The sequence below is a fragment of the Diadema setosum genome, chromosome 12, assembly GCF_964275005.1.
Source record: "Diadema setosum chromosome 12, eeDiaSeto1, whole genome shotgun sequence".
Classification (NCBI taxonomy): Eukaryota; Metazoa; Echinodermata; class Echinoidea; order Diadematoida; family Diadematidae; genus Diadema; species Diadema setosum.
In genome coordinates this window covers 39401170-39417354 of record NC_092696.1, presented here as the reverse complement: position 1 = coordinate 39417354, position 16185 = coordinate 39401170, and the positions used below count along the sequence as shown (strand labels likewise).

The window sequence follows — 16185 nt, the reverse complement described above, 5'->3', positions numbered from 1 at the left end:
TGTATGTTTGTACTCTCATACCCTGAGAGGCTGGGGGTCAAGAGAGTCAATAAAATCTTACAAATCTTACAAAACTGGTGTTGTCAGATGAACAATGCATGCACGGCTCTCAAATTTCTGAAGATGCGCCGGTAACCACCGATGAAAAAAAAAAAAATCGACGAAATCATCACAGCTATGCCTCTTTCATCGAGATGACAATAACTATAGTAGCCACCCTGTTCTGCGAGGTGGTTCACCTAAATGAAGTCGACCAATAATGATTATGGTCTGAATTCACGAAGGTGGTACAATCTTGTCCATGGTTTAAACCGTAGACAACCGTACCATCTTCCTGAATTCGGGCGTATATATCTGAGTTACGTTGTCATGGTCATGGTCTGCTTTAAATAAGCCGCCATGTTCGTATCCAACCAACACTGCGCGCATACGCGCAACAACATACACGTTATTACACACATATCATCTTGAATATTTTTCCTTCACGTTTATACCCTATGGATAAACTGTTAAACAATATGAAAGTGTGCGTGAAAGCCAATGAGAAACAGCAGAACCAGTCAACAATTAGTTAAGAACGTTACTCATATCTATTATTTTTTTTTATAGCTATTGTATCAATTTCTTCAAAAATCAAATTTTTATTTGCTTCGTTGCTTTGGTTTTTCTTATTCTTGTTACGATATCAAACCTGATGTTGAAAAAAAAAAAGAGGTTATGATCACCCAAGCACAAATCTGTTGCTATGCACACACCTATACACAAAGAAAAAACACACACCAGACACACAAGAGAAAAAAAAATCAAAGAGCGTCGTGAATAAAGACAGTTAGCGAATCTCAAAAGAGGACTTATTCATCACCATTATTATTATTTTTTAATCTATGTTATAGGTACTAAAATGCAGATACAAAACAAATGCCTAATCGTTTAATAAGAATATCTCCTCTTTGACACTGTGGAGACAGATACCCCGCACAAATATGAATTCAACCAGTCAATGGCAAATTAAACAGAGTTATGTCTTTTGTCTTTCCAGGTCATAGACTAAAAGCTTAGTGCGGTGTGGGAAGTAGTGTCCGGTAAGGTGTGATGATCAGTTCATCCATAAACCGGTCCTAGCCACGCCCTACTTCCGGCTTATTTTGGCTCACCACGTGGAACTGCCCATAACCCTGGACCTCCTCCATCTGTCTCGTCTTCATGCAATCTGGGCATCATTATCTGGGTGACCCATTTTGTCAGCACATAACAAGCAATCATGTCTGAAAAACGTGCGCTGACACCTGAGAGGGAAGAACAGCCGGCCGAGGATGCAAGGCATGTCGAGCCTCAACCCCAGTCTGATGAAAAGAGGTAAGTCATGCAATTGCAAAAGCGGGATATTTCATTCAGATAGGAACGTCTTATGGAAATCATGACATGCATATGATGATAACTCTCAATGTTAAATGCCTCGGGAGTGGATAAAAGTTTAGTGAAGTGTCCTTAAAGAATAACAAATGAGGAATAGCTAAAGTAACATCAAGTTAAGTTGGGTAGTAATAACTTCACTATTTCACTTCACTTAATCAATAAAAGTGGTTTTGAATAGAGTTTCACAATTTTCTTTTCTTTTTTTGGTGGGACTAATTCATTGCACAGCTAGCACGGCTTGGTAAAATAAAGCGCTCGAATAGACCCTTTACTTTGGGATCACTTTTCCAGAGTATGTGTTTTCTTTTATATAAATAGGTTATTAAAGTCCATTTGAATTAAGTTATGCATCACTTTAAAGGTTAAAGAAGAAATTACCCAAAAATCAATAAAATTCTAAAGAAAAGAAATCCGTACAGAATGATACAGAAATAACACACACACACACACACACACACACACACACAAATGGATAGGAAATAAGGAAGGTACGACTTTTTTCCCCATTTCCCATTTTTGGGGAAAATATTTCTTGACCAGTCCTTATGAATATTCAAATGAGCGAGCTGACGGTGAAGCACCCTACCAATTTTTTGGTATTTGTTTAATATGAAATTCGGAAAAATTTCTTATTTTTAGCTCATAGAAGCAAAAGCATGTTCTCGTACCAAGATACACATGTATATCAAAGTTAACATTTGTTCTTTTTTCTATTTTGGGTGGCTTGAAGAGAAGTTTTATAGTTATACAGCTGGAACGTGTAAAGGGTCTCTGAGAAATGAAACTGGGACACCAAGGGGTTGTCGGAAATAAAGTGTAATCAATTGCAAATAATTGCAAATTGCAATCGATTCCGTTGCGAGGAAGATGCAATCAACTGCAAATCAATTGCAGCACGCAACTGACTGCAAGCTTGTTCAAATTGCTCTGTCCGAGATAAAAAAGAATCAAAGGAAAAAGAATAGGGTTCGCGATTTCGTGTTACTTTTGTGATGCACGGTCACACATTATTTTGTGCAGAGGGGGGAAATGATTTATGAGAAGAAACAAGGCAAGTGCTAAATTGTGTCTCGCCCATTCGCGTACAAGAAATTAATATTTTTCTAACTCCAAGAAGTTCATTGACCAGCCTATGACCTTTGACCTTATGGTGACCTTCACGTCCCCAAGGGACATCTACCATCCAAGTTTGGTCACAAAGGGACAAAGGGATCAAAAGTTATGAGCCATAATCAAAACGCGCCACAAAAACTTAACGTTTGGCCCTAAAAGTATGTTGACCCCTGTCTGTGACAGTCTTGCAAGTAAACTTTCACGTATGACCTCAAATGACCTTTGACCTTATCATGTGGCCTCTTACGGCACCATAACATGAAGGTACCCCCAGTGCATCCATCACCCAAGTTTGATTGCCATTGTAGCAACATGCGTCGAGTTACGTGTGATAAGAGACTCTTGCAAGTAAACTTTAACGTACGACCTCAAATGACCTTTGACCTTATCCTGAACCTCCAACAGCACCATATAATGAAGGTACCCCCGGTGCATCTGTGAACCAAGTTTGGTTGTAATCCAAGCATCGTATGTGAAGTTATTTGTCAAAGGAGAGTCTTGCAGGTAAACTTTAACATCGGAAAAGAGAGTCTTGCACGTACTTGTAATATATGACCTCAAAATGACCTTTGACATCATCACATGACCTCCGACAACACCATTTAACATAAAGATACCCCTAGTGCTTCTATCACCCAAGTGTGGCTGCCATTGCTTCAACAGTTGCCAAGTTATGCATCATAAGAGAGTCTTGCAGGTAGACTTTAACATTTGTGACGGACGACGGACGGATGACGGACGGACGCCATTTGGATCCCTTAGTCTGACTCTCGCCTTCACCTGTGGTGGGCGAGACAAAAAAAAAAAAATCTGTCATAGCGCACCTTCACCCACCTGCATTAGTAGTATCGCTTTCGTTTAATAATCCTTTTATACCTCTGACCATTTATCCGAATGTCAGAGCCTTGATGTTCCAAGTTAATCGTCGGCAACCAGGAATAACCTGATGGGAGAGTCGCTGCCGAAAAGTTAGCTGACAAGTTCTAATCCCAATCCCCCACCCATGTTTGCTAAAAATGTTGATCAGCAGTTGTGATGGTACAAAATGGATACATTGTCCAGTGTACAGAGAGCTTCAATTGATTAAAAAAAAAAAACATAAATGTCATTGCACAATTTATTGCAGGAGGGCTGCGGAACAGTCAAGTGATATCGACTCTTATCTGAGAGCTGTTGCCGGTAATATCACTGACAATGAAGTCATCGAGGATCTTGGGAGAGAACTGGGGTTCTCAAGGGGAGATATCCAGAATTTCATACGAACTAATTACCGTGACCATGAAATAACAAGCCATGGTACTTTCTGCATGCTTCGCAAGTGGAGTGAGAGAGTGAGTCAGTCGTCACTTCGATCGGACCTGAAAGAAGCTCTGAAGAGAGCCGAGGAAGGACGGACTGCTAGGGCACATCTGCAATCCGGTGAGTCATCACACTGTTTTACCCATTAAAAGACTAGAAAAGATAAAAGTATACATCTGCAGGATATCGTTAGGAAATGAGATGTCAGGTGATCTTTCTGGAAAGAGCGACTCAGAAGACAGGCATCATATCATCAAGACATTAGTCCTCAGTATAGTTGCCTTTCGGCCGTTGGAGAAGAAATGCTTCATTCAACCTTGTTAATAATAAGTCAGTTCGTAGTTTTACTTTGCTCATGAGCAGAAAAAGGTCATTGGTACCAAAACGCATGATGGTTTTTAAATTCAAGGAGATAAGCATGTTCTGTGATATAATGATTATTCATACAATCCTGAAACATGATACTTGCCATTACATCCACAGACTGAAAACTTGGTAATTGGCATTACGAATATAAACATGCCTTAATGCATTCAATACAAAACAAAGAGATGGATGCTTCCCCCGAGGATTGTTTGACGGACCATTCTGGTCACCAGGGGTGTGTCACCAACGCTTGTCAGCGCCGACAACTGTCGGCGCTGACCAATTTCAGCAAAATCCTTGGTTTTGAATGGCTGAGATGCTCTGGTCACTGACTGTTACGATGGTGATTTAAGTTGTCAGCGCCGACAAACGTTGATGAAACACCCCCTGGTCTCGCTATGCATGATCATTTTTCGTTGAACACAAATTCCATAAATTGTTACGCCGGGCAAACTTCCCGGTACGCATTATGTTGCTTTAAATATGAGTAAAGTGCCTAACCCAGTAAGAAAGTAGAAAGGTCATTTGTACGAACGTGCACATGAGCTGATTACAAAATGGCTTATTGGTTATGTGGCATCTTATCGTAATTAATTTTAAAAGTGACACTAAAATCCAGCAGCTGATTGTGCACACTGTCGTAAGCCTTTGCTATTTTCACTTTGCTGACTAATTCGCCTTGTTAAAGAAAAAATAAATAGACTTCCGTTGTTTCACTTTGATTGCTTTAAAATATTAAAATAAAAACCTTCAGGAGATTTGTAATCGTGGATCATCAATATTATTCACATACGCAAATAAGAAGCTGCGATGATAATCCTATTTACAAATCACAAAATTATAGAGCTCAAATTTTATAGGTATGTTTGTCTGGATGATGCAGTTTCTGGTCTGTTACTATCGCAATCATAAGTGGGCAGTTTCACCTTTCTCCCCAATAATCCCCAAAGGAAATATAATGCAAATTTATGCGCTAATTGACAAAATGAGGATCTCCTCAGTGAACCTATAACAAGATAGCCGAGGATTCACCTCAAGTGTCAGTGACATGGTTCAACTTGTTACACACAATATCTCAGAAACATGACGTACGGAAACAGTGTAGATTCCGTCAATCCGCGAGCTTGCCTTGAAGTGAAATTATGTCAGTTATCCAACAAAAAACAGATGAAGGTTTGACCAGGGAGGTGTAAGAAGAGGAGAGACAACTCCTGATCTCCTTTGAAGTCATGCGCGGCACCGCCGAGAAGTTATGCGCATAACTACAGGTGGAAATCAGGTGCTTTGACAAAAGAGAGCATCAATAATCGGGACTAACGCTCTCACATCTAGAAATACTTGCCCCTACTGCATTTCGCTCTCTCTTTCAATGTGATGGCAACAATGAATTTGTGTACCTTGAATTGGAGCAGCGAATCAAAATGCTGTGAAAACTGACAATTTTAACAGCAAATAGTTTAAAAGCACGCTTGTGCACGCTCTAGCGGAGTACTTTATTTGAAAGATCAAAATATCCCAGATTAAAGTATAGAAAACTAACATGCGAAAATGTGCGGATTATATAAAAATATTATTTTTTAAGATGGCCTAATTTTCATTTCATTTCAATTTGCGCATTACGAAGAAACTAGAAATACATGTTTATAACATTGAATTCTTTCCTAAACTACTCTTAATCAATTTTAGCATTTCATTTCAAATTTTACGGGGAAATAAAGCTTGTAATTCAACGAAAAGTGACATGCATTCTTCGTCTCCGAACTTCGCCTTGCAACTAGAGCGGTGCAGAGCATGACTTCAAAGCGTATAGTGGAATGCTAGACATCTCATCGTAACGTTTTGAACCAAAACATATGTTTGCATGAATTACGAAGAGTTACTCTCCTTTTCTAACACCTCCCTGCTCATATCAAGGTTAGTGTTATCTGATGTATATTTCTTGAGCTAACTCAAAAGTGGGAATGTTTTTTGTAACACTTAGTATAATGTATTATGGCCCGTTGAGTGAGGAATATAAATGAAAATAAAAAAAAAAACTGTCGCTACAAAACAGATTATTGTCAGTGTAATGTATTGATGATAGGAATTCAAAAGATAAAAAAGGATATTTATATGTGCAATTCATTGCAGATATGAAAGAAAGATTGCATTGTGTGTGATTTGAATGCTGCATTTCACCACCTGCTCCTTTCTCTATTTTTTTTTCTTAACATACATGACCATAAAATGTAAAATATTGATGGCACAAAATGTCAGAATTTTGTGTGTATGAGTGTGTGATTAACCATTTTCGATTTAACAGTAGTCATAGATAAAACCGATTGCAGCAGCACTAATGAACTAGAATACTTTCCAGCACGTAAAACAAAATTATGTAATACCTAATATAAAAATGTATCATATTGCGTTTAGCGTAAATCTTCATGGTTCGTGGAATTCAAGAACAGCACATCCATTGGACAAATTATAGAAGATAGTCAAATAACAAAAATAAAAGAAATATCAGCTCTCTACTCAGATATATGACACTCTGCCAGTCTTTAGAGTGTGACTGTATCAACATTCATGTCATTTTCTGTATCGGACTTGAACTTTTAGGCATTTGTCATTAGATATATACTATTACATTTTAATTCGGTAACAGGGTAAATTCACCAATATCCTACCTTCTGCAGCCAAAGTACATTTCTTTCGGCTTTCCTTTCCCTGCAGATCTGTTTCAGTTCAATAGAGAACTCGCCACTAATGAGAAGAGATGCAGGAATCATATTCTGTAATACCTAATTTCTTTACACTGGTAAGCAGACTAGTCAGAATAAGCTAGTTCGTAGCTACACTTTGCGCATGAGCAGAAAAAGGTTCTTGGCACTAAAGCGCATGATTTTTTTTTTTTTTTTTTTTTATTCACGGAGATAAGCATCTGTCATATAATGATTATTCATGCAATCCTTGTACATGATACTTGCCATTACATCCACCTGACTGCAAAACTGGTATTTGGCATTACGTGTATTAACATGTTTTAATGCATTCAATACAAAAACAAAGAAATGGACGCTTCCCCCGAGGGTTGTTTGACGGACCATTCTGGTCACCTGGTCTCGCTGTGCAAGATCATTTTTTTTTTTTTTTAAGGGCAATTCCACGATAACACCGTGACACTTATGAGTATAATTTCACTCATCAAATGTAAATAATAATCAAAATGTAACACTTGAGAAAAATCTTTTATTGTTTATCTATGCATATTGTCATAAGCAATTTTGAAAACAAAAGAAAGGAAGAAAAACTGCTGTGGTAAATGAGTTGTGCACGATTAATTAGCACTGTAACACCGTGACCCAAAATGGACATGGGTTTTTGTGCACTTTGTTTACAGATAAAACTCTGTGAAGTTAATGAACATTTTGATAAGTGGATCTGCTCATTGGATGTACTAGAGACTCAATGATAACAATGAAGCAAAATTTGATTAAAGAATCAATTGACAGGAAAAGTATGACATAGACTTTAAATAAGTGCACCGTAACACCGTGACTGTAACACCGTGACCTCTGAAATGTGTGTAGAAAACCTATGGAGAATCCTGTTGTCTTACTTTCAGCTCATAGTGTTTCTCCATTAGGTAGAATGAAATGATGATTCATGATGAATGTTTGGCATCACAGTATAACACTTCCAGATAAAACAGAAAATTATTGAAATCATAACAGATTAACAAAAATAACAAAGTGAAGAAAAACTTTGCACTTTAAAGCCGTGACATGTACGTTTGTACACGTTACAGTCAGGAACACTGCTCTTTCAGTAAAATATACTTTATGTTTTGAGACATAATTCACTCTGTCATCATTGAAAGCGTGTTAAATATTTCTGAGTGAACTTTTAGGGTTTACAACTACTCTTTAAAAGTCCAATTTGTTTATTTAAAGATGACATACAAATTCGAAACTTTGATTTTAATACCTTTGGTCACAAAGCCAGGTGAACCCACTTAGCAATTTCAGTAGCAATAAAAAGAATCATTCAAGCAATTTGTGTGGTACAATATGTACCATAATCATTATTCTTGTTCAAAGATGTACTGGAAAATGAACATATGTACATAAAACTGATTACAATGCAAATTCTCATTATACACATAAATCCTAGTGAGTCTGGCTCTCTTTATGGTGAAACTTGTAAGATTGTGCACAGCACCATGCACAGGAAAGTAGTATTCCAGTGAGATTAACTTTTGGTGGACACATCGATCTAGCTTCAGTATGCCCTAAGTAATTCTTTAGGATACCAGGGACGCTGCGGCAAGACTTCAGACTGTTTATCATGTTAGGAACACATTTGAGTCTCCAAAAGAAGAGTCAAACCATGTGATAAAATGGTCAATTATGATAAAGATAGTAAACAAAGGGTAACTCAACTGAAACTGTTGCCTTTACCGTAATTAAAAGTTCAAAACCTTCAGAAATGTTTGCTCTGGATAGTTATGAATCTGGTAGGTGGCACACTGGGAGTAGATAACAACTTCTATTTTAACCTACCATGTGCTCTGAGTGTTGATTGGCATATCAAACCCCATTGCATTGTAAACACGTACAGTTCTTGATTTTTGGCACAGAAAGGGTTAAAACTGCATTATGCTGGCAACGATGGTCTTTGTGGATATAGCCTGACCCATCTGTTATGAACAATTCTTGAAAAATCTCTATCTTTTGAGTAAATGTGACAGACAAATCAGATGGTCACTTCAACAGTTAATTATCATGTGTAATCTGGTATGTGTCCTGTGTTATTGCAATGCAAGTCAGAGTGTTATAGTCACGGTGTTACAGTTACTGTAACACCGTGACACATTTTAATCAGCTTTAATTAATTAACAAAATGAGATACCATCATTTTAGTACTTGTATATGGTAGCTACATGTGGTCATGATTTGGGCTATCAAAATACGCCCTTTTGTGTTTGTACTTTTCAAACAATACTAAAAACATCCGTTTTTACCGTAACACTGTGACATTATTGATGATCGTATTTGCGATGTTCGCTGAAGCTTAACACATAGAAAATCTTTCACTTTGATGATTTGGTAATGATGTTCAACCTTTAAACTCTGAAAACAAAGGCAAAGTTTTTACCTCCTTTTTCATTTTCCCATGCTTCATTCATTTAACTTCATTATATTTTTCAGATATTTATGTCAAATTTGATTATGCTGATTTTATGCACATATTTAGCAAATTTAATGATGTAATTTCTTAACAAGATGGTCAAATATGAAAAAAAAAAATCAGTCCTTAAGCTTTCATTTCATACCAAAGTGAATGAGATTTGACTATTTTGAAAATGTGATGGTCATGTCCACTTTATCGTGGAATTGCCCGTAACACGAATTACGCCGGGCAATCTTACCGGTATGCATTATGTTGCTTTGAATATGAGTGAAGTGCCTAACCAACTAAGAAAATTGAAAGGTCATTTGTACAAACGTGCACATGAGCTAACTACGAACTGGCTTATAGCAGAGATATCAGAACTCTGCCGATATAATTGGGACCTTTAATTGTTTTGCGTCTGAGGAGCACAAAATGAATACCATGGACAAGTGATTCACACCAAGGCATGTGATTGACCTAGAATTTGGCATGTGTGACCATTATAATAGGCTGAGCAAGACACCTTTTTTTATCAGTATCGAATAATACTCAAATTTATGAAATTCATCCGTCGAGACATTTTCATTGCAACTGATTGACAAATTGCCCTACATCGACGTAAATAAGCACTGAATTGATCAGTGTTTTAGGATTGATCAGGAGGTCGTAGGTTCAAATCCTGGTCGAGTATATACGCCCATAATCTTTTATCATATCATAGCTACTACTAAAACACTGATCAATTCAGTGCTTATCTACGTCGATGTAGGGCAATTTGTCAATCAGTTGCAATAGTCGTTTTCACATCAGCCCGATGTTTCCAAATAGCACGCTATTTTCTGACTTGGGAAATTAACCCGAACACGAAATAGCGCACTATTTGATAATGTGAACACAAATTAGCGCGCTAATTGTATCGCTCTGATCGAGAAAATTTCTCGAGTCCAACTCGGGAAATTTCTGAAATAGCGGGATAGTAGCGCGCTATTTGATAATGTAGGCTTTGTCACATTAGCCCGATGTTTCGAAATAGCGCGCTATTTTTGACTTGGGAAATAGGACAATATCTCGAGCTTGGATTTTTATCGGGCTGATGTGAAAACGCCTTGTGAAAACGACTCGAGAAATTAGCGCGATGCATCCCATCATGCCTAGCGTGTGTGACCCGATCGATCGATCGATCGAACTGCACACAAATCATGAGGAATTTTTGAGAGAGTACACACATTACTGATGCTGTTTGCACATACTCAGCTGTCGAATTAGCTCGAAAAAAATTCGGGCTAATTCTCTTCAGGCTGATGTGAATAAGAAATGAAGTAGCGTTCTAATTCGCAATCGCGCAAAATATCTCGATCTTGGATTTTATCGGGCTGATGTGAAAACGCCTATACTAGGCGTTCTCACATCAGCCCGATATTTCACATCAGCCCGATAAAAATCCAAGCTCGAGATTACATCAGCCCGATAAAAATCCAAGCTCGAGATATTTTCCTATTTCCCACGTCAGAAAATAGCGCGCTATTTCGAAACATCGGGCTGATGTGAAAACGCCCAGTAAGCGTTTTCACATCAGCCCGATAAAAATCCAAGCTCGAGATATTTTTATTTTCCCAAGTCAGAAAATAGCGCGCTATTTCGAAACATCGGGCTGATGTGAAAACGCCTAGTGAAAACATCTCGACGGAAGAATTTCATGAATTTGAATAATTACGCAGTACCCACTGCTCGCTATAAAGATTAGAATCAACACTTGCTGTCGGGCGAACTAGTTGAGATGACGCCTGTCCGGTGATCAGGGGTTCGTAGGTTCAAATCCTGCTCGAGTATGTACGCCCATGATTCTTTATCATGGCTACTACTAAAGCACTGATCAATTCAGTGCTTATTTACTTCGATGTAGGGCAATTTGTCAATCAGTTGCAATCGAGTAGTACTGCTCTCACAATTTCAAAGCAATTCAATGTTCAATTCCATTGAATAATGTGTGACCATGGTAGCAGCATTCTATTATGAAAATCATGCAAAAGTTTAATGGATTTAGCTAACTCTCTCATTTTATAAACATTTGACTTGAGATGGAGCACATTCAGTAATATGACTGTAATTGTGCAAAAGCACATCTTTTGTCAATGTTGAACAACACTTTTTCATGGCAAAAAGCATTTGTGACCGTGCACCACAAAACAAACAAAAAAAGTCACATCCCTTGATTTTAAGCGAGGACTCAAAAAAAAAAGTTAAATGATTCAAACAAGTCAATCTTGAGTTTCTCATATTTTCTGAGAGAGCTATCTTTCTTCTACATTACTCTTCAGTTTAGTATCTTAACATGAATGGGAAAGTTTTTTGTTAGCAGTTTTTCTACAACCCTGTTTTGGGGAAGAGTAGAATGATCAGGTGTGACTTAGAAGCCGCTTTTCATGTCTTGAAGTCCTTTGCACACTCTTCACTTTCAAGTCTAATAACTTTTGAAGGGATAATGCTACTGCTTTGAAAGTTAGCATTAATCATGGGCAGAATGTGTTAATAGAATATGCTCAATTTCAACTTAATCTAATAATCCCTTCATTGTTGTTGCTGCAGTGGTTTACATCCTGTGTTTTGTCCCTTTCATGGCACAGTTAGCACGGCTTGATAAAGATTAAGCGTTTGAATAGACAGTGTACTCCAGAGCCTCTTTTCTCAGTTCACACTTTTCCAGAGTGTGTGCTTTCTTTCCAGTATTTAGATAGGTTAGGGGAGTCCATTTGAATTGAAATACATCATTTTAAAGCTTAGAGTCTGCTCTTTTATGATCTGCCCTTAATCAAAAATCCATGTCTGACGATTTTTTGTTTGTTTTGTGGTGAAGGGTCACATTTTTTTTTCAAAAAAAAAAAAAGCATACAAACGATTTTTCGATTGACTTAACTCCTCCAGTTTTGAACATTTGACTTGAATTTCGGCACTTGTGACAGCTATAGTATATAGATATGCAAATTTGATCTTTCGTCACTGTCTAATAAAATGTCGCCATGAAACAGTAGTTTTAGTTGATCATCATTAAGGAATATTAGGAATCGGAAGCTTTCTTAATTTTTGAGAATTTGACTTGAAAGATGGCATATGTGACCAAAATGGCCAAAATGAGCAAAACCTTTCCGTCGTCAACGGGAACAATATATATTTCCGTGATGAGAACATTTTTGTCAATTAAAGCATGCAAAAATGATTCCTTTGGATTACGCCAACTCCCTTAGTTTTAAATGGTTATTAATCACATTCAGTGATAGCTTAGCATTGAATATAAGACAATCAAGCCCTTCGTGTGGTTAAAAAGCGATGATATCGATTAGAAAAATGCATTTCCAAGTCAGTTTCCATGGACGCATTTTATATAATTTCGTGTTTGTTTATTTGTTTGTTTGTTTGTTTGTTTGTTTTTGATGTTGCATTAGCCAGTGTTTCCGAGGGAAAATCCACATGCCTTACACCTGACGAAGTTCTGCAATTGAAAAAAGAACTGCTAAGGTATTATCAGCGCATGTGTAGCGCCGTACGCACTTCTCCACTTTCTGTCGAATCATCAATGAGTCTAGACGACATTTATACGAATCTGGCGATGTTCTCTAAAGGTATGAAGGGTGAAAAAACAGACATGAAGTACGATGATTTCGTTAAGCACTTGGAGAACATTTGCGCTAATAAAGAGTCGAAAAACTGTACTGTACTATTTGGAGAGGCTGGCGTTGGCAAGACAACTTTTCTTGCTAAACTCACTCTGGGCTGGGCTTCGGGGAAATGCCTGGAGGCAATTGATCTCCTTTTCTTAATTCCTTTGAGGGAAATCGAGGAAAACACATCCTTTGGAGATATCATCATGGGCAAAATATCTGATGAAGTGGAATTTGATGGGCCAAGAGTAGAAGAATACATTCGAAAGAACCAAAGAAAAGTGTTGATTCTCTGTGATGGTCTTGACGAATACAGCAAAGACATGGACGGAAATGCCTTAAAAGATGATATTATTGCTGTGTTAACGGGCAATAAGTACAAATGCTCCCCAGTTGTTGTCACCACTCGACCTTGGAGAGCTAAGGAAATCAAATCCAACACCGAATTGGAAAAGCGATATAAATTTGTTGAAGTTGAGGGCTTCAAGAAAGAAGATGTGGCTTCTTACATTTCAAAATTCTTCCCCGACAACAAGGAAGCTAAAGACGGTCTCATCAGGTTAATGACAGACAAAGACAGTCTTGTGGCAGAGAATATGACGCCTTATCCAATCTTCTGCAGCATGCTTTGTTTCATTTGGCAGAATGAAGGGAGCCGCAGTGTAATTCAAGGACTCGAAACATTCGCTCAACTCTTTGAAGAATTAATTCAGCATCTGAATGATCATTATGCTGGAAAGGAGAAAAGCCAGAAGAAGCAGGCAGAAAAGTTGAAGCAAGGCAGAGACAGTTTACAGCAGTTCGGCAAAGATGCGTTGTATTGCCTCCTTAAGAACAAGCTTGTGTTTGGGGAGGAGGACTTAACGACAAGCCCAAATGAACTAAAAACCGTCTGTGAAATTGGAGTGCTTACAAGAGAGGAGCGGTTTGTTCGCAGAAGAGAAAACAACAGGAGAAGGACGGAGATTGTAGTCGAATATCGAATTCCCCACAAGTTATTCCTGGAGTTTCTGGCAGGGGTGCATCTGGCATGGTTGTATGGAAGCAACATGGAAGAGTTCAATCGAATAAAAAGTGAGGTGATATATGACTGGGACTACAGATCGTTTGAATATCTCCTTTACTTCACCGTTGCACAAAATAAGGAAGTCGGAAGGAATGTCATCGCATCCTTGTGCCAGATATATTATGATGGAGATATTACCCTATATGATGATGATGATGATTATGATTATGATTTCCTCGTTGATGTCGCATTTGAATGCCACGAAAAGGATGCTGTAGAGCCTATGATTCCTCTCCTGAAATACGTGTGGGAGCTACGTATTGCCAGGGGACACACAGGTCGTGGATGGATCTTCGTGTGTACGGCATGTGATTACCTGGTAATTATCCGTCCTCTCCTACAGGTCATTTCATAGATTTTTGTTCTTTTCTATGAGCATTACCGATGCATTACTGATGCGCTAGGTATGCAGTATTTAGGTAGCACTTCTTCATGTTTTGACCACAATTTCTATTATTACACGATATTGCACATTTCCAGAAAGGGGTCGCCTTACGTCGCTGTGTGTCTAGGTGAATTCGGATATCATCAGGAGATCCACAGTTATGGCATTCAAATTGCCATACCTATAGTAATGTTAACAAAACTGTACAACTTTTAATACCCTGATGCTCTCATTTCCTGCTTTACCTCGAAATTTGACCTTTTGACGTCATATGTATATGTTTGATAGCTTGATACTGAACACATTATTATACGCAAATATATCTGGAAGAATTATAATGCATTTTGCTTCCTTGCTTCAATTAAAAGGCAGCACAGCGTTCAGATAACTCTCGTGTGACAAGCATGGATGGTAGCCTCGAATCTGTCAGTCAAGCTCCTGGTCGAGGCATGAGCTTACTCTCCAACCTCACATCATTGTACTTGAAAGATGCCAGACTGGATGATGACTTCTTTACAACGATGGCTTTATTGGCCCCACGATTAAAGGTAAGGTATTTTGCCATAATAATCTTACTCAATGTATTATCTAATTCGTCTTTTGCCCTTGTCAATGTCAGTTATTTTGTTTTACGTACATGTATTAGCATTTGAAATACGTTTACAATAAGTACTGAAACATTATTATTTTTGTGTGATTGAAGATGTCCGTATCCCCAGACAAGACCCATTCATTGGGATGTACTTGAAAGCCTTCTGTAGAAGCGATATAAATCAAATATGGTGATCAAGGGTAAAGGACAGGATGTCGTTTGCTTTTTGTAACCTAGCCATTTTTTTTTGAAACCCAGGAATTCGGTAATTAATTCAACCACCTCCATGTTTTAAGATAAAATGCGTTGTTGACCATGGAATTCAAGATTGAGTTTATGTTTTCCATCTGAACCACTTTCCTGTTACTATACTTCCTAAGATACATAGATCTAGTATTACTTTCGCGGCATGAAGCTCTCGCGAATTGCCACTAGCATTCAATGCATAATGTAGAATCACGAGCATTTTGCTTTCGCGACTCTTGGCTGCTCGCAAAATTTGGGAGAAAAATCATGCACGCGAAAATTCCTGAATATGACATTCAGCATTTATACGATAAAAAAGTTCCAAAGTGCTTCTACTCTAATGTCTATGAGTAGGTCCTGAGGAATCATCTCTCCGGATTTGGTACCTTTATCCGCCGTATAACGGTTATTTCACAATCACCCTGACTGATTCTACCTCTTGTAAATCTATTACAAAGTTTTGTGTACCTCATGATTCTCTTTTTCTCTTTATATGCAACCAATCAGTAAAGTATTTCGCAAAATTGTGCTGGTTGTCATTGTTATGCGGCTGATATACAACTTCATCTATCTTATAAACCTACTGTGTCTTCATTGTCATCTGCCATTGCAAAACTTCAACAATGTTTGCAAAACCTGAAAATCTAGCTTAGTCATTCAGTGGCCTTATCCTATAAAGCCCAAGGGGGAGGTGGGGCACATTGTGCCCCCTTCGTTTGCCACTCTTACACCCTTTACCCGATTTCAACCAAATTTGGTGACTTTTCCTAAAATCTTAGAGCAAATATGTTCAAATATGATTTAGCTACCTTTGATATTGCTGGTTGTCGTGGCAACCGTAAACTGACAACCATGTTCGTCAGATATTGCATGTTTTTCTGTTTGATTGATT

The 16185-nt window shown here is 38.0% G+C and overlaps 1 pseudogene; it reads left to right on the top strand.

Moving 5' to 3' along the window:
* Positions 1 to 1092: 1092 nt before the first annotated feature.
* Positions 1093 to 16185, top strand: part of LOC140236091 (uncharacterized) — a 39252-nt pseudogene continuing 24159 nt past the window's right edge.